Source organism: Adiantum capillus-veneris, chromosome 3 (assembly GCF_014529385.1).
Source record: "Adiantum capillus-veneris isolate H3 chromosome 3, ASM1452938v2, whole genome shotgun sequence".
Classification (NCBI taxonomy): domain Eukaryota; kingdom Viridiplantae; phylum Streptophyta; class Polypodiopsida; order Polypodiales; family Pteridaceae; genus Adiantum; species Adiantum capillus-veneris.
In genome coordinates, this window is record NC_140933.1 from 119,764,562 (window position 1) to 119,783,520 (window position 18,959).

Genomic DNA, 18,959 nt, shown 5'->3' on the forward strand with positions numbered 1-18,959 from the left:
ATGAAATTAGATGAAATTATATTTTTTCATAAAAATGAGCGAATGACCAATTTTGCAAGTTTGCAACAAAGCCGGTGAGCAAGGCCCTTAAGGTTCTTTGAGAGAGAGAGAGAGAGAGAGAGAGAGAGAGAGAGAGAGAGAGAGAGAGAGAGAGAGAAAGAGAAGTTCAGAGTTGAAATAAAATAAAATTAGATGAAATCATATCTTTTTCACAAAAATGTTGCTATGTAGATGTCAAAATGAATTAAAATTAGATAAATTTTTTTTTCATAAAAATATTGCTTTGGGTCAACACATTGAAGAACAAAGATATTCTTAATTTTAAACCCTTGCAAGATGGACATAAATAATAGACGCATTGAAGAACTAAGATATTCTTAGTTTTAAACCCTTGCGAGATGGACATAAATAATCGTCACAAAAACCTTTGAGCCTTGAACCTGCTTAGGTTCGTTTGGCCTGTGTGAGCATATCATGCACAATATTGGGAGCTATTTTGCTTTGGTGAATATGCATGCTAACGTGCACATTTTGACCAAGAGTTATCAGGAATACATAGTATAAGTGTGAAAATGCAAGATATCTTTTCTTCAAAGAAACATGTTCTTGACATTCCTTGCACGAGCACGATGGATTCTTCCGAACCACAACATCAATCAGCTCTGGATCTGAATCCACTGAGTTCCACACCTTCAACTTGAACACCTCTTCAATGCCAATCTTCTTCACCATAGTATCTTCCACATGCATTCTTCGAGTCAATGCATAAGTTACTTGTGTATATGCAAGCTTTGACACACCTGGTCTGTAAAGAAGGCGCTGCCTCTCCTCTACATTTGGGTCACTTGTCAGTGGGGTTGTGGCATCAATGACTGCCTAAATTTGTGTCAATGGAAAACCAAAGTCAAATCCTCCAACCACTAACTTCTTTGCCTCTACTATCTTCATGTGTGTCCCTTTTTCAATCTGCCAAATTGTGGGAAGACTACTAGGAGCATGTAGCACAACGTTACTAATGTTCCAACAATGTCTGACATCTGTGTTGCAAAAGTAGCAAAACTTCTCCTTCTTCCATTGGACCATCTGGCAGTCACTCCAGAAGCACGGTGCTATCTCACCCCCGCGAACAAGTGCATCACATTTCTTTCCAGATGCCCAGTTGCTACACTTGATCCTACTCGCCATCGGCACTCTCCTCAATGTCCACATCGTGGGATGCACTTCCACCTCACATGCCTCAAGACCATGCAATAGGCTTTTAGCATTGTCTCCTACTTTGCCCTTTCCATGAAGGATAGCTTCTTGTCTGTCTACTGTGACATAGTTATACTCCGGACGATGGCTGCACCTTGCTTCATCTACGATGTCCTCTTTATCCAATGACCTCTTGACCCAAAGGGTCTTCTTTCACCTTTAAAGTTGATTCGTTGCGAAAACATTGGAGTCCCAGAAATTGCATCATCCACTACCTTTGTAGTTTCAACCGGTGATGGTGTTTTGGCCTGTCGTGATATTGCTCTATCGACCAACACCTCTAGAGTGGGCCCCGTTCCAATCAGTTTCCCCTCAAAGAAAGCAAGCTGCCTTGCACATTGAAAGTATGCATTGACAAGGTTGGTGATGCATGCATTGTACAAACTAATTTTATGTTTATACCCCTCTCCATCAAGCCATGAACCATGCTTAGATTCTGAAAGATTAGTCCTTGGCACCAGTGCATTGGCTATGGGCTCATTGTTCACAAGCACAAAGTTGCCCCAACGACTAGCCCTATGATGCCACCAACCAAGCCAACTCCCAAGCTTCCGAATTGAGCTATCCAATGCCTTCCCTGTTGTCCACCATGCCCTTATTCGCCTAAAATGCTCAAGTGCATCAGACCTAGTAGATGCATTTCTCCAACTCTCACACATGTCTAGATGGGTGGCCCTAAAGGGTGATGCAATACATCGATCTATATGAATTCTGAGGCTTTCCTTCCAATGGAGGGCAAGATCTCTCTCGACCGACCATCTCCTTTCCATCGTTGAACACAACTCTCACTGCATGCCAATTTGCACCTGCTTCATCAACCATGAACCCTGCAAATTGAGGTTTTCTACCACCATGCTCTATCACCACCCTTACTAAGTTCTCCCAGAACATAATCTGCACCACCTCGTCCTCCTCTCTAAACTCACAAGTGGCAATCAATAGCAACTCTGCAACACTGCACAAACAAGGGTGAAATGGAAATTAGCCACAAAATTTACATCACTGAGCTAGGTCAAATCAATACTTACAAGTGATCATAGACGTGCGCCCCCATGGTATGCCAGCCACCCTCAATTCTGTGCACGTGATCAAAACAGACCCAAGATTGCCTAAGATCACCGGTACCAGCAGTGTCCATCCTTTTCACTATGCTAACCCCTGATCCTTCACCAGTTGTGGACATTTTGAATAGAAATCATCTCTCGTCCCCTAAATTTGCTTGTAGTGGGAATCGAGAACCATGAAAGAATTCAAAATGACATTTTCTCTTCAACTCAAGAATTGCCTCAAACCCATCACTTGCAGGTCTATTTGCTCGTCTGTTTTGCACTACCATTTGTTTCAACCTGTCAAGTAGAACCATGATAGATTAGCACAAATCAATGTCAAGTTCTCAAGAGTAGTACAATTAGTTGAACTTACTTCTTAAGGTTCACCAATGCGTCCATTTCTCTTTACATCTCTCTCAACTCCTGCTCAGACATAAACTCAGATGGTCCCTTTTCCTGATCTGTGAAAGCATGAAGTACCATTTCCTTTCCAATTATCATTTGTACTCTCCTTGGCCCCGCACTATGATCCATGCTAACAACCTGAGACACAAGCTTACGAACATTCCTGAGTGAACTCCTGCACATTCCTTTGCGAACATCATGAGAGTGTTCCCCATAGTGGATAAAAAGTCGAGAATGTGATGTGCCTTTGGGCATAAAGTAGTAAGCAATGGCAGGACATGTCCCAATGCAAAGAGGGGTATGCTTGCAAAAGAAACACTCTATATTACCAAAGCTCCTGCAAGCATAGCTACCAACTATGGGAGGCTTAAGAACCTGACCACACCAATGAAGCTTGTTGGCTGACCCTGTCCTTGCAAAGAATGGACAACGCTCATTCACACATTTCAGTGAACCACCACACATGCTTTTGTGAAGAGTCACGTCATTGAGGGCCCTTGTCTGAGTTTGAGGTTTGGTCCAAAGGTTATCGTCGTACTTCTGCTCCATGCCCACCATTTGACATCCATCCACCAATTCAAAGATTGTGCTATTTGGGATTTTTGCAGGCAGCTCATGCACCCTCCCCAGCAGCGTGCACTTTGCTATAACTCTATGAAGAATGTCATTTGGAGTCAACCGTCTGACAATCTCGAAGGATGATATATTAAATGACAATCACATCCTCCACTTCAATTGGCTCTGCACTACCTAGGGTCGGATTGTTAAAAAGTTTGCTTGAAGGAGTGTTGTCTCTAATTTCCTCCTCCAAAATACTGCACCAAACGGAAGAAATAGGTCAACAAGAAATCCAATAAATCATGGAATAACAAGTGTGTACCAACTCACATTGGAGAAAGATTGGAAGCACCAAGCTCGGACTCTACTTTGGTAGAATGCAAGCTTGCAATATAGTATTGTGACAAATCACATATGAGAAGAAAGTAGCTGTCATCATCAAGCCCTAGTCTCCTTTGCAAAACAGACATTGGTTGCATAACCCCATCACACTCTGCCAATACCTACAACTGAACCGTTCCAATTTCATTGGAGCTTGCTCGAGAGACCAGATTTTGATGCATAGATGAGGTAGAAACAATTGCTACCCCATCGAGAAAAGGGACTTCAACTGCAGCACCATTGAGGTCTTCCAAGAAGATTTTGGCAGTGCACCTATAATCAAATATTTAATTTTTTGCATAAAAATGATAAAATAATTTTAGAAAAACCAGCAACAGGCCAGTGCTCCAAAAAATACACAAAATTCACTACATGCCTCTTAAATTTGGTGAAAGAAGCTTTTGGTATTTTTTGTTGCTATCAAAAGTCTAACAATAAGGCTGTCAATTCGCACTCTGATAGGGTTGTGTCAGGGACAAGCAAAGAAACTCATGCTCAATTTTTTTACCTTAAAACTCAGCAAACTCAGCATGCTCGGTTTTTGAAAGTGCATGTCGGCCTTCAATCAAACTCAGCCTTCAATCACTAATCAGTTTTTGAAAGTGCTCGATGCTTTGAGGTTCTGAGTCGGCCTTCACAGTGGAGGATTTGTTAGTTTCTGAGGTTCTTAGTTTTTTGAGTTTTTTCAATTTTTGAGTTGTGATTAGTGAAGCGACTAGTGAATAATCTTTGATTGTTCAAGTGCATTGAGCGTATTTGAACAATCAAAGACATTCTAAGCTCCTAATGCACAAAAAACAATTAGGTTTTACCTGTGACCCTCTTCCATTGTCTTGATGCCTTGATGACTTGGAGGTTTGATGCCGATGAAAAGGAGCTTGGGTGCTTGAGTGTTTGATGATCTGTGTTTTGTGGTCGTAGTTTTCTTTTGCTCGTATCGATGCATCTATTACCAATTGTACGAATTTGAATGGGCCGGCTACAATGGACTAGTTCTCAAAATTCCACCCTATCTCAAAAAGACACCCTGTTTTGACTGTATTTACAGTGGAGTGGAGCCGCCTGTTTTAACTATAGTGGAGACGCAGTTCTCTAAAAGCCGCCTTGTTTTAACTATATTTACAGTGGATCCACCTTTTTCGTGATGACGGGTAAGCCTCGACTTTTTGACAGGCACTTGTGTGTGGGGGGCAATGACTTTGTGACAATCACTTGTGTGTGTGGGCCAATGGTCATGAATGACTTGACAAGCACTATGTGTTTAGCTTTGGTTAGCTTTGGTATTGTCGTGTTATACTAACTAGATGTCATGGGTGACAAGGTCAGTTTGCATGTTGCTTAGTTGTTGAATCCGAACTTCCAATGGTTAAAATAGAAAATTTTTACAGGCTGCTAGCAAAGCAGGTACCTCAAGGACCTTCGCAAGAAGGGGTGATTTGCTCAGTACACTAGATCGAGCTACCACATCCCTCCAAGGAAGCAGTCCTGACCACGAAGCTGAAGTGTCCCCAGAGAAGCATGCCGACTCTATTGATGTTGTCATGGAAGAGATTCCTAACCCAGACCAAGCTGTGGGTGTTGGGATCCTAGACCAACTTGTTGTTGGAACTGAAGATGGCTCAAGGGATCATGATGAATTTGCCGAAGAAGCCCAAGAATTAGTAGCTGCCAGTGTAGCTAGGCTTGACCAGGCGGATGACGATGGTCAGTCTGAGAGTGTCTCCACCTAGACCACTACCTTAGACACGGCTACCACAGGAAAGAAAAAGATAGAGATCTATGGAAAATTTATGGACACTTCAATGCCACATGCATTTTTGGAGAGGATCAAAGTGAAGCACGTCTAGCCACCCCCTATGGTCCCACTGTGCAGAATGCTTCCAACCGAGGCAATTAGGAAGATTAGCCCACTTACATAGAGGACCGTGTCAAGGAGCTTCAAGAAAATGGGTGGCTATATTCCCAAAAAAGGGGCCTTCACCGTCAGTATCTATGATTTAGAGGGAGAACAAACTTTGTTAATAGATGCAATGCATGAGAGCTGGGATGATGGGTGGAATGAATTGAACCAGAGGTACAAGGAGGAATTGCTTCAAAGCGAGGAGTGGGGTCCCTACCCTACAGGCAGAATGTTGCATATCTTGGATGGAAACAACAGACATCGAGCATGGATGGCTTGCATAGCTGAGGGTAAGATCATATTTAGCCATTTTGAATTCCCTGCATAGCTGATTATAAAACTTGTATTGATTTGTCCTCAGCACAATCCTCTGGAACAAGCAAGCACTGTAGTGTTTTATGCAATTTTCTAGAGTTTAGGAAGCAAGATGTTGGAGAATTACTTTTCTCCCTGTCACGCTTAAACAAGTAAGCTCCATTGATCTTTTATCATGCTTCTTATTTACCGTGAGTGAATTGCCATTAATAAATTTCTTTTACTTTGGTGTTTGTCTGCCATAGGATAAACGAGTTTGCCTTTGTGCCAACCACATTTGGGGATAGACTCTTCCAGCTTAGGAAGGTAGGTGAGTCTGACAAGAGCACACTTTTGTCCTACCTGGAAGAAGAGGACAAAGCATGGGTGGAATCAGAGATGAGGATTCAAGGTGGTCAGGGTAAGAAGAGCTGGTTTTCATTGCCCATTCAAATCATGACCTGACTAATCTTCAAGGATGACATGGAACAAAAAATTGAAGAGCAGTCAAACGGGCTTCTTATTGATGACAAAGTTAGCCGTGACAAGATTATAAGGAACGTGGAGACACTTTATCAAGGTAAGACATCAAAGTATGCAAGGATTGCAGACCCAAGAAATGGGGAGCAGTATTGGAACATTGTGCTACCACTGCCTTGGCATGAGCCATCCACCCACATTGCCACTGAGGAGAAACTGAACATGATAGGATCATCAATGATTAGCGATGCTGATAAAGCTCAGATTGTGCGCATGCTGGACAACCACAATGCAAACCAGAGAACTTTGGAGGGACTTCCAAATGACAAAGCTAAGGTCCGTGATTGGCTGCATAAGTATTGATTTTGGTTGCAATTGGCAAACCATGGTCGTATACTCATACAAGAGATAAGGGAAGTTGATCATGTGCCTCCACCTCCTGAATCTCGTTGGAACTCATACGTACAGCTATGCAAAATGAGGTTCTTTCGAAAGGCTTTCAAGACTAATGAGGGGGGAATAAAGTTTTCTAATGAGCCTGATCTTCAGCCCGGAGGCCTGAAGATAGCTGCAACACGGGTGCTTTACAGGTGCAACTCCTTTCTTTTCTTATTTCTTCGATTTACTATATTGGTGTAGAGGCTCATTTCATCTGTTTGATCTCTTATAGATGGCTCCGAAAAGAGCATGCTGAGAAACATATAGCAGAAATACCTGCCATGGAGTACATTTGGAAACAGGTGGACCAGCTGGTATACATGTACCAAGATGTGAAACTTGGTCGGGTAAGTATAGCTCTTTGATGATTCAATGAGCTCCTCTTGCAAATAATGTTGTCATGGCCCATGACAAGTACACATTTAATGTAGCCTCTGAGTGAGGTGGAGACAAGGCACTGCCCTTGGTGGCTAGACTTGCTTGGTCAATGGGCACCAGAGGATGAGTTAGAGTTGTATGGCTTGCACAAGACACAATTGCAGATGGGGACAACAGAACATCAAGAGCGAGGGGGGAACTCAATATCTCACTTTGCCTCCACTGGGTCAGCAGTATCTAAGAGTAGTGGCAAGAGGCCTCCAATGCCAGTAAACCTCGGCAAAGAAATAGTTAATAGATACTTGGCAGCACAACAACAGTCTGAAAGGGAAAGGACAACCACCTTAGGAGCATCCAACAGCAAGGGCACTTATGTTCCACCTGAATTGAAACCAGCAGGTAAGGCTAAACGATAGAAATGTCTTTGGCACTATCAAATATGTGATGGCGTCTAAAAGAAGAGTTGCGTGCAAGCACTGTGTTTTGCTTTCATGTTCAGGTGGAGGACTTATGGAAGGTAATGACTAACCTAGTCGAGAGCAAGGAGTTGACCTCTAGTGTATCTGAGGCACTCACTATTGTCTGCAACATAGGGAGGATTAAAGGGAAGCAAGTAGACAACTATGTTGATCTAATAATTACCGACTTTCCTTCTAATGTAGCGGTGGAAGGATTTTCCCAGAAGAAGGTTCCGGGGTGGAACAGGCTTGGTCCAATGACATTTGAGAGCACTTTCAAGCTGGCAGACCTCTACCTTTTTGACTTGGGAAATCTAGTTTGCTTGTATCCACTGGAGGAAGCATAGCCACCAGATTGGGGTTTGCAATGTTCTGACGACAGATTGTCCATTGCACTCCACCAATTTGAACCAAAATCGGGCACATGTCATGCATGTGAGTCTCCCTCCATTTGGTTTGGGTTGTTGTTTATGGCCAAGTATTGAGTAATATATCTACTTATGATCTGGAGTGGTTGTGCTTTTAGGTGTCTTGTTTAATGCTATCGGTCTTTGTGAGATCATCCACCCCAATCACAACTCTTGATGTACATGAGGACCAGCTAGCAAAGATGGACCTAGGGGAGGGTTTTCAACTAGCAAAGGACATAATATATGATATGCTTTGAATCTATGCATAAGACTTTTAATCTTGAAAGAATGTGCATGAAGGTAACAATGTGTAATTTTATGGCTGCTCTATCATGCAGGGTTCCCCTTGAGGATATTTCAGTACGCAAGGGAAAGACTTGGCGAGGTGGGACTCATCATGGTGAGAAGTTGGCAAAGTACATAATATCCTTGTTTAGTTGCATTGAAGACATAGTGCTCGATCTTTTTGCAGGCACGGGAACGTTTGGGTTGTTGCTGCCTTCATGGGTCGCCATGTTTTGATGTTTGAAGGAGATGACCGAATCTATTCTAGACTCCTTCTTCCTTATCGGAGTATTGAATTGTAGTTGACATGTTGGAAATGTTTTTCATTGGTATATGGTTGAAATTGTTGTGTACACATAAGGCTATATGCACCGGATTTGTTCTAGACTCCTTCCTTATCGGACTATTGAACTATAGCTGACATGCTGTATGTTTTGCATTGGTGTTTGCTTAAAATTTTGTGTTCACATAAGGCTATATGTAGATTGCAATGTTGGATTGAGTCTACTTTGTGCATTTGGTTGAGATTTTTTTTGAAAATTTTAGTGTTGTGCATCAGGTTGCTCAAGGTTAATGCAATTGGTTTCCTGTTGAACAATGGTGTGGCTATTTGAAGCATCAAGTTGTAGCTCCTCTTTGATGAAAATGGGTCACGATTAGAGGCTCGCTGATGCCTGCATACATGCATATTCTTGTCAATGCAAAACTTGGCCCTTCATCCAACGATGGCTGGGGAACGTTAGCTTCCTATCCTCACCTAGGAAGCAGAAGGAATTGGTTGGACTTGTCCTTTCCTCGCCCCTTCACTAAGACTCGAGAAGAATAAAATACTACCTGACAAAACATCACAAACAAAACACTAGCTTTTAAACTTCAGCCGACTCCTACATGTTTGTTGATTATGTAGCCAACCTCACCTATCTCAATTGTGGAACCTCACACTGCGAGTGATTGTTGTATGAATTCCAGTTGTTTCTCCTCCATAGGATGCATTCGGCCGTTTGATTTCCCGCACTTGTCCTTTGCGTCGAATGACAGCCTTTTGATGTTTTAACTGCAAGACAAATTACTTCATAAGATCTTCCTTTGCTGCCTTCTTTGAAACTTTGAGCCGTTTTGCTGCCTGCCCAACACCCGTTATCTCACACTAGCAAGAATATTTTCAATTCGATTATGAATTCGTGCAACCCCACTTCCACAAGGATACGAACCCGCAACCCGACCTTTGCAAACAAAGTGCAAAATCATCTCTCTGTTTTGCATACACACTGCAAGGAAACAAATGGAGAAAGTTCAGGGTTTGTTTTTTTGGGGGAGTTGCTATACTTTGGGCACTTTTACCTTTGGTTTAACCAATTATTCATGGCCTTGTCAATTTGTCTCTTTACATTGTGTGGATGATGTCTTGCACTATAACACCCTCTACAACACCAAATCTTGTATGATAACTGATCACCTATTTTATTGTTGTCTTAAAAAGTGATTTGCACTCTACTCCCTGCTCACTACGCGTGGCTTGCTTCATACTCACACCCCAATAGAAATATGTTTCTATCCCTTTTAGGGTAGACTGAATCCCTCTATGCCCCGCAAAAGGAGGAGCATGAGATTCATACATTACTTTCTCACGTAGTGAGTTAGTACGCATAGTCTATTGCCATAGAGAAGATAACCATCTTGTAAGGTAAATGGTTCCTCTTTCTTCCCTAGTGCAAGGGCTGAAACCATATCTCTAAAATCGGGATCAATAGCATACTCATTATCATAGAAGATAGATCATTTGTGAGTTGCTATGGAAACCGCATTCACTCTCACATTGCTGGCAAGCATCGGCTACTTGATTATGCTTGCCAGCAATGTGAGCAATATGAAAATGAAATTGTGAAAGAAAATTTTCCCACCTCATTTGTTTGCCGGAGAGCTTGGTCTACGTCATAGAGTACTTAAGGCTTTGGTGATCCGTTTGCAGAATGAAAGGAGTCCCCAATAAATAGTGCTTCCACGAGTCTAAGGCATGTAGAACTGCGAGGAGTTCCTTTTCATATATGCTTAGAGCTTGCTCAATAGGGTCGAGCCTTCGACTTTCATAGGCTATGGCGTGCCCTTCTTGGAGCAAAACAGGTCCAAGGCAATCACCACAAGCGTCACATTGGACCTCAAATGTCTTTGAGAGATCCGGCAATGTAAGCACAGGTTGAGAGATAAGCTTTTCAAAAGCATTGTTCTCCTTGGAAGACCATGTATACCTAACATTTTTCTTTGTTAGGTCATGTAATGGTCCCGCGATTTGTGAGAACTTTTCTATGAAGCATCTATAGTATGCACACATACCTATAAATCTTCTTAGTTCATGTAGATTCCTTGGATTAGGCCATCCTTTTATTACCTCTAGCTTTGATGGATCCATTTGGATGCCATCTTGAGAGATAATGTGACCTAAATACTAAATCTCTTGTAAGAAAAACTCACTTTTCTTTCGATTAATATGAAGTTTATTCTCTCGTAAGACTTGAAATATTACCTGGAGATGATGCTTGTGTTCGTCTAGTGAATTAGAGTAGATGATTATATCATCAAAGAGCACTCCAGTAAAGGTTCGGTGAGGCCTAAATAGCTTCTCCATCAAGCGGTTAAATGTGGTTGGTGCACTGGTAAAGCCAAAAGGCATGACAACGTATTTGTAAAGACCAAACGTAGTGCGAAATGCGGTCTTTACAATGTCTTGATCAACTATCCTTATTTCATGGTAGCCACTTTTTAGGTCAATCCTACTGAAGTAGGTCGACCCTTGTAGCTTATCAAATAGGTCTTCTACCCGTGGAATGGGAAACCTATTCTTGATAGTGATCCTATTTAGTGCTCTATAGTCGACACACATACGATATGTGCCGTCTTTCTTTTGCATTAATAACATGGGTGAACAAAATGGAGATGAGCTAGGCCTAACCATGCCCTTCTCAACTAACTCATGCACTTGCCGCATAATCTCCTCTTGTTGAGCTTGAGAAACTCCATAAGGAGGTTTATTAGGCGGTGAACTTCTTGGAAGAAGATAAATTGCATTGTCATCATTGCCTCGTTTAGGAGGTCGTTCACAAGGGATGTCATCAATAAAAACATCTTGAAATCCCTTGAGAAAACTGGATCTCTGATTCTTTGTGATTGTTTATATTTTCTTTTGCTAGAGCATAAGGTTTATTTTGAGAATCTTTAACAAAAATCATGTACACGAAAATAGAGCTCTTTATTGACTTATTGAAAGCTTGCGTATGTACAATGGGTATGGTGTTACCCAACTCCTTAGCATCTATGTACATATATTTTTCCTTGAACCTAAAATAGATTTCCTTTCAGGGAATTTAACATTGGCAGCCATGCGATCAAACCATGGTGCCCCTAGGATTACATCCTCGTGCTTGAGAGGAGAGATAAAGAAGTCCTCCTTGTCCACATAGCCTTGGACATAGAGCCTCAATTTCCCAATTAAGGGAATGATTGAGGCTTCTTGTCCCTTGGGTAGGACATCTCCCATTGTTGGATTTAGGGTTGCAGAGAGACACACACATCTTGGAGAAGACGAAGGAAGCTCAAGGCACACAATAGAGAGTGTGTTACTTAGTGTGCAATGGAAAAGATAGATAGCCCTAGAGTGATGGGCGTATATACAATGCATTGGGGAAAAAACCTCCTAAAGAGGGAAAAAATGCCCCGGCGGTCCTAGTGTGTTCACACACATCACTACCACATGTATATGGTAACAAATCCCCCCTGGAGTGATGCGGTGAATGAGAGCTGGCACATGAGTAAAGGGTGTTGGGGTATAAAGCCCAATGTGGTCGCCCAGGTAAGTGGGCGGGCCGCCAAGTATGTACACATATTCTTTTGTAAAAACCTAATAAGAACTCACTATGCTCTACACATTACAGTAGAGCGAGTTCACCATATCGTCGTGCATTTCTTCTCGCACTCTCTCTCGCTTCGCACTTCCGCTCGTACTCCTTCAATTGGTATCAGAGCTCAGATCGAGGCTCGGGGCAGCACTGCAGGAGGCTAGAGTCACCAACTCAGATTGGAGTGAAATTCGACAGGCAAAGACACGGCCCCAAATCTCGCGTCGCACTTCCGCTCGTACTCCTTCAAAGGGAAGTGCCATGCCCTGAGGACATGATCAGTCCACAAAGGGGAGTAAGCCCAAAGCTTTGTGGAAAGCTTCAAGCTTCTCACGAGACAATGCCTTTGTGAAAAGATTTGCAAGGTTGTCCTGTGTTGGCACATAAGCCAAGCTAATCTCTCCTACTGAGAGCCTCTCCCTGACATAGTGGTAATGCACCTCAATGTGCTTTGTGCGAGCATGAAAAATTGGGTTCCTCGCAACTGCCAATGCGCTCTGACTGTCAGTGTAGATAGTGTTGGCAGTGTCCTGTCCAACACCCAAATCAGCCATAAGGCGCCTATGCCATACACACTCAACCGTAGCTGTGAAGACTGCCTTGTACTCAACCTCACAACTCGAAGTGGCCACAATAGGTTGCTTCTTGCTCAACCATGATATACATGAACTGCCAAGCATGAAACAAAAACCACTTGTGGACACTCATGCATCAAAACAACCAGCCCAATCTGAGTCCGAAAAAGCATGTAAGTTTGGCGGCAATGATCCCCCCTTGGGATAAAACAAGCCAAGATGTAAAGTGCCACTAAGGTAGCGGAAAATTCTCTTGACAGCCTGCCAATGCTTAGACCTTGGGCTATGCATAAATTTGTTGACCTGTAAGACTGCAAAGTGAATATCCGGTCTCGTGTTGCGTACATAAATGAGGCAGCCAACAACAGTTTGGTAAAGAGTGACATCAGCAGTGTTGAGCGGACAGTATGCTCCACGAGCTTGATAATGGGATTTTCCATTCCTTGAGTGGACCATATTGCAAGACATCCACATTGCTTTGTGAACCAGAAATATGATCGTGAACTAGGGCATATGATCCATATTTCTTTGTGAACCAAGGCATATGATCGTGTAAAATATGTTGCATGCCATAATAATTATATTTATACAAATCAAATAGGTTGTAAGAAGAAAGCTATGAATTACCACGTGGTTGGTAATGCTTTGAGTACTCCATGCATCTCGCATACTTTTATTAGAAATCTTGAAGGGCTAGCTCTAATCTCATGTTTTTTTTGTCTATCCATTCTTTCTTGTCAAGTAAGCATTGCCAAGTAAGCAAAAAAACTCATCAAGAGTCATCTACACTTTTGCTTTGCAATGTTATTTCCTTTTGGTAGCCGTCTTCTTTTTGCATAAATCCGATTGACAGTAAAGAACACTCCACTAAAGGTTTGGTGAGGCCTGAATAGCTTCTTCATCAAGCGGTTGAATGTGGCTGGTGCATTGGTCAAGCCAAAAGGCATGACAATATATTCATAAAGACCAAATGTAGTGCAAAATGCGGTCTTTACAATGTCTTGATCACTCATTTGGTCCAGTGACCAACAAATCATCAACATAAAGAACCACAATGAGAAGTACATCACCCTCACGCTTTAAATACAATGTGCTTTTTGTTGGATTGTTACAAAAGCCTCGTTTAACCAAATGAGTGTCAGCTTTCTCATACCAAGCACGAGGAGATTGCTTGAACCCATACAAAGCCTTCTTACATTTGCACACTTTGTCCTCTTGTCCTTTTATGACAAAACCGCGAGGCTGCGTTACATAAACTTCCTCAAATATGTCACCATTCAAGAAAGCAGTAACAATGTCTGATTGATGTACATCCCAACCAAAATGAGCTGCCAATGCACATAGAAAACGCACAGTAGTCATACGACAAGTGGGAGCAAAAGTCTCTTCATAATCTATGCCTTTTTGTTGTGCATAACCCTTTGCAACAAGTCGAGCATTATGGTGATCAATCTCACCATCCGGCTTGTGTTTCAACTTGTAAACCCACTTCGTATTAATGGTCTTTTTGCCAGGAGGCAAATCACATAAAGTCCATGTGTCATTTTCTATAAGTGCATCATATTCTGATTGCATGGCAGCCATCCAATTTTTTGAATTATGTGCTTCTTCAAAAGACAGAGGCTCCTCAACATCATGTAAGCTAGACACAGCCAAAGCATAACAATCTGATGCATAAGATGCATGGCAAGAGCCTGAATGAATACAGCTAGACAAAGGTGCATCCAATTTACTGTCACGCAAAGTGTGCACCAACCATTTTGGCATACCTCTAGCCTGCTCATTTTCAGCCCTTTCCTCATCAAGTACATCATATACATCTGCATCAGTAATAGGCTAATGTATAACATTTTCAAAAACCCCCATAGGTTATACATTTGCCTCATTGGAACTTACATTCGTATTTCCACCACTGAAAAGAGGCAACAAAGTGTCATAAATGTCCTGTGAGCTTACATTACTGTCTCTAGTACATGACAGTAAGGGCTGAACAGAATCTTCCACAAACACTACATCCCGTGAAACCATAATACGTTTTGTTTGCGGATGATACAACCTGGAACCTTTTCTTTCAGCACTATAACCAACAAAAATACATTTGACAGCCTTATCATCCAATTTTCTGTGTTGTGTTTGTGGCACCAAAGCATATGCCAAACAACAAAAACACGCACGTGTTCAATAGAAGGCTTTCTATCATGCCATGCTTCATATGGAGTAATAGACTGCAAAAAAAGCTTTCGTAGGACACCTATTAAGTACATAAATGGCACACATGATGGCTTCAAGCCAAAAAGAATGCGGCAAAGCTTGACTTTTGACCATACATTGTGCCATTTCCGTAAGTGACATGTTTTTCCTCTCAGCAACACCATTTTGTTGAGGTGTATAAGGCAATGTACATTGGTGTTTTATCCCACGACTAGCCAGAAATGCATTAAATTCATGAGACATATACTCCCCCCCTCGATCGGAACGGAGGGTGTCTATAGTACATTTCGAGACATTTTCAGCCATAGCCAGAAATTGTTTGAAGCACATAAAACTTCAGACTTCGCTTTAAGCGAAAATACCCATGCATGCCTGGAGTAATCATCAATGAAAGTCACGAGGTACAGGTAATTGCCCAAGGACGGAGTTTGCATGGGCCCACAAAACATCACTATGCACAAGCTGCAGCCTGCATGTGGTCCGAACTGAACCATCCTTTGGAAACTTAGAACGCTGCATTTTACCCAAAATACAGCCTTCACAAACATGTTTGACAGGTGCTTCAAGAGGCGGCAAAGAAGCAACCATATCAAATTTCTACAAACGCAGCAAACTGGCAAAATTCAGATGACCAAAACGTGCATGCCAAAGTTTTGCATCTGAAATAGCCCTTGAATCTGCAATAACATTTGCAAAATTTTGTCCACACTTGTCATACAAAGTGAGCTTATACAGCCCACGGCACAAGAGGCCAGATGCAACATTTTCATCACCAAAACCGAGATCATGAACTGTACATCTGTCATCCATAAATTTGACTACAAGTTCAAGTCTAGCAAGTGCGGATACAAACAAGAGATTCTTCTTGATCCCAAGTACATAAAGTGCATCAACAAGTGTGAAAGAACTACCATTAGCAGCAGTAAGCACAATCTTTCCAACTCCCTGAACTGGATAAGAGGCATTGTTGACATAAGTGATAGAATTCCCATGAGGGACAGACTCAAGAGAGGTGAACAATTCACGATGTGAGGTAATGTGCTTTGTAGCACCACTGTCAAAATACCACACATCTGAATCTGCAGCAACTGACAAACATGCATCATGGACAGTAGGATTGTAAGTACACTTTGTGCTAAAAGCCCATTCTGCATCAACATCAACAACACAGTCTCCTTTCACAGAAGACTCAACAATGGCTGCATTTGTAGTGGAACCAGCATTTGCAGTGGAACCACCCTCTTTCTTCTTAGCCTCTTTGGCCTTCAACTTAGGACACAACTTGATCAAGTGATCATTAGCTTTACAATAATGGCAACGCATCTTCTTTTTGCCCTTATCACCAGAATTGCCAGACGAAGTGCTGCCAGTAGAAGCATTAGGAACAGAAGTTTTGCCACTCACAGCAGAACCATAAGAAGTGGTTGCATTGTTGTTACCATCCTTTCTTTGAGAAGCAATAAAAGCCTATTCAACTGCACGTTGTCTAGTCCTGTTTTTTCTGAAAAGTGACTCTTGCAACATCAATGTGCATAATACATCGAACTTGACAACTTCTAGATTTCCTTGGGTCATAAGTCTCCAAGTACAAGCAAATCTCTGGTAAGAATTTGGTAAGGCATCAAGAATAGTCTGCACAAAGGAACTATCTGAAATGACTTCTCCAGCAGAAATAAGTTGCTCATCGATATCCTTGACACTAGCAAGGAAAGTGTCCATATTATCTTCCTTATGCATAATCTTCGATTCCAGCTCTTTACGCAGCAAAGCAATTTTAACCTCATTGCGACTTGCATAAAGACCAGCCAAAATATCCCAAGCCTGTTTTGCAGATTTCGCTGAGCAGATGTGAGGAGCAATGGTGCGCTTCACAGAAAACGCAATCAATGCATGAGCCTGCGCATCCTTAACATCCCAACAAGCTTGTTTTGTCGTAGGCATACAACTGTCATAGGAGCAATCCTTGCAGCAAGACCTGCAGCATCCTCAACATCGCCTACATCCTGAGAACCAGGATGTACATCAACGCCCTGCACAATATTCCAAATGCCCTTTGACACAAGAACGTGTTGCATCATATAAGCCCACAAAGGATAATTGTCCCCATCCAACCTGTCCTCGGCAGCAGCAAACATCTTGAACACATCTGTGTTGTTGTTGTCAGCCATGGTAAATGCTACACCTGATGTGAGAACTGCCCGAAAATAGGAGAAACAGAGCGGGAACAACACGTGCTATATAGCACAAACCGTAGAAGACTGTAAGGCACCTGTTATGCAGAAAATAGCACTGACAGAAACTGTGCACAAAATGACGAAATAGCATGTGCAGCACTGCTTGTAGTGGAAACGGAGGCCGAAATGAGCCCGAATCAAAAATCTGAGCAGGCCAAGCTCCACGAGCCCTCTGGAAGTATTTGTCGACCTGCGAACGCTCGCCAAAGCTCACTGAAATCGGAGAAAGTGAGCATGTGTGTACTGGAGTAGCTGGTGGCTAAGCCCGGGAGAACGCAACCTGCTCTAATACCAATTGTTGGAATTAGGGTTGCAGAGAGACACACACAGCTTGGAGAAGACGAAGGAAGCTCAAGGCACACAATAGAGAGTGTGTTACTTAGTGTGCAATGGAAAAGATAGATAGCCCTAGAGTGATGGGCGTATATACAATGCACGGGGAAAAAAACCTCCTAAAGAGGGAAAAAATGCCCCGGTGGTCCTAGTGTGTTCACACACATCACTACCACATGTATATGGTAACACCCATCTCATAAACTTGGATGCCTAGCTTGGTGGCCAACTCTGTGGATATGAAATTGTGAGTAGAACCAGGGTCAAAGAGAATAAAAGCATCATGTTCTCTTACCTTTCCCCAAGCATGGCATAGAGGAGATCCTTTGTGGTGAGCATCCTCTTCTTGGATTTCGGCCAAGGTAGCTCTGGGAGGCTCATTTCATGTATTCTTGTGGGGACAAGCACAATAGGCATGCCCTTGCTCCCCGCACTTGAAACAACGGTTATCTTTATGATAGTGCTCAAGTTCTTCATGAGAGAGTTTATTTTTGCCTTTATAAACTCCCTCCTCCTTAGCTTTGGCGTTGCCTTTAGGAGACTTTTTGGACATTGGCCTTCCCCTTGGGCTTGTTATTACGGTCCTTGTTTTCCGTGGGCTTAAGATTTCTCTTAGCCCCTTGTTGGAAATTGATTCGTGAAGCCACCATGGTATGGTGTATGACCACATATATCGTGTGTGGCCTTTGGGAGTTGACATACTCCGTCATATCTTCATTTAAACCCGCACAAAATTGTTGTTTTTGCTCTCCAACATCCATCTTTTTGAAGACAGTGGCTTTGAGATGTAAGTCCCAAAACTTGTCTACATATATTGTGAATAGATTTGTAGGGAGAGAGCTTCAAGCTTCACCATTTGGTGAGTACTTTGTCTTTGGCATCGGTAGCCAAAAACTGCTTCATGATGGAAGCTCTTAAAGATTTCCATGTTCATGGAGCTTCACCGTTTGTCGGTAGGCTAGACCACCATTGCCTGGCGAACTTTTGAAAATGCATAGCTACATGGCATAGCTTAGCGGACTTCGTGAAGCCCTCATCTCCAAACACTGCATCGAATTGTTGGATGAAGGCCAAAACTTTGTCCATAGCACCAAAGGTGCCATCGTAGGTAAGGAAAGAGATGTTCTTTCCTCCCTCTTTGAACTTTTTGAGCTTGGACGATCTCTTCCGTGCGGCATAGGATTTCCTATGGCCTCTTCTTTTTGGTGGTTCGAAAGCTGCACCATCACTTTCTTCATAAGAGGAAGAATTTGAGGAGGATGGAGAAGAGGGTGACCTCTTTCTTGCCTTTTTCTTCCCTTGTTCCTCCTTGTCTGCACCATCACTTTCTTCATAAGAGGAAGAGGATAAAGAAGATGGAGAAGAGGGTGACCTCTTTCTCGCCTTTTTCTTCTCTTGTTTACTGTCGTCCCTCTTTGAATTATAG

General features: G+C 42.5%; 2 pseudogenes; one reads left to right on the forward strand and one right to left on the reverse strand.

Moving 5' to 3' along the window:
* Positions 1-444: 444 nt before the first annotated feature.
* On the reverse strand, positions 445-1,185 carry LOC147461599 (uncharacterized; annotated as a pseudogene).
* Positions 1,186-4,951: 3,766 nt separating this feature from the next.
* Positions 4,952-8,262, forward strand: LOC147461600 (uncharacterized; annotated as a pseudogene).
* The last annotated feature ends 10,697 nt before the right edge of the window (positions 8,263-18,959 follow it).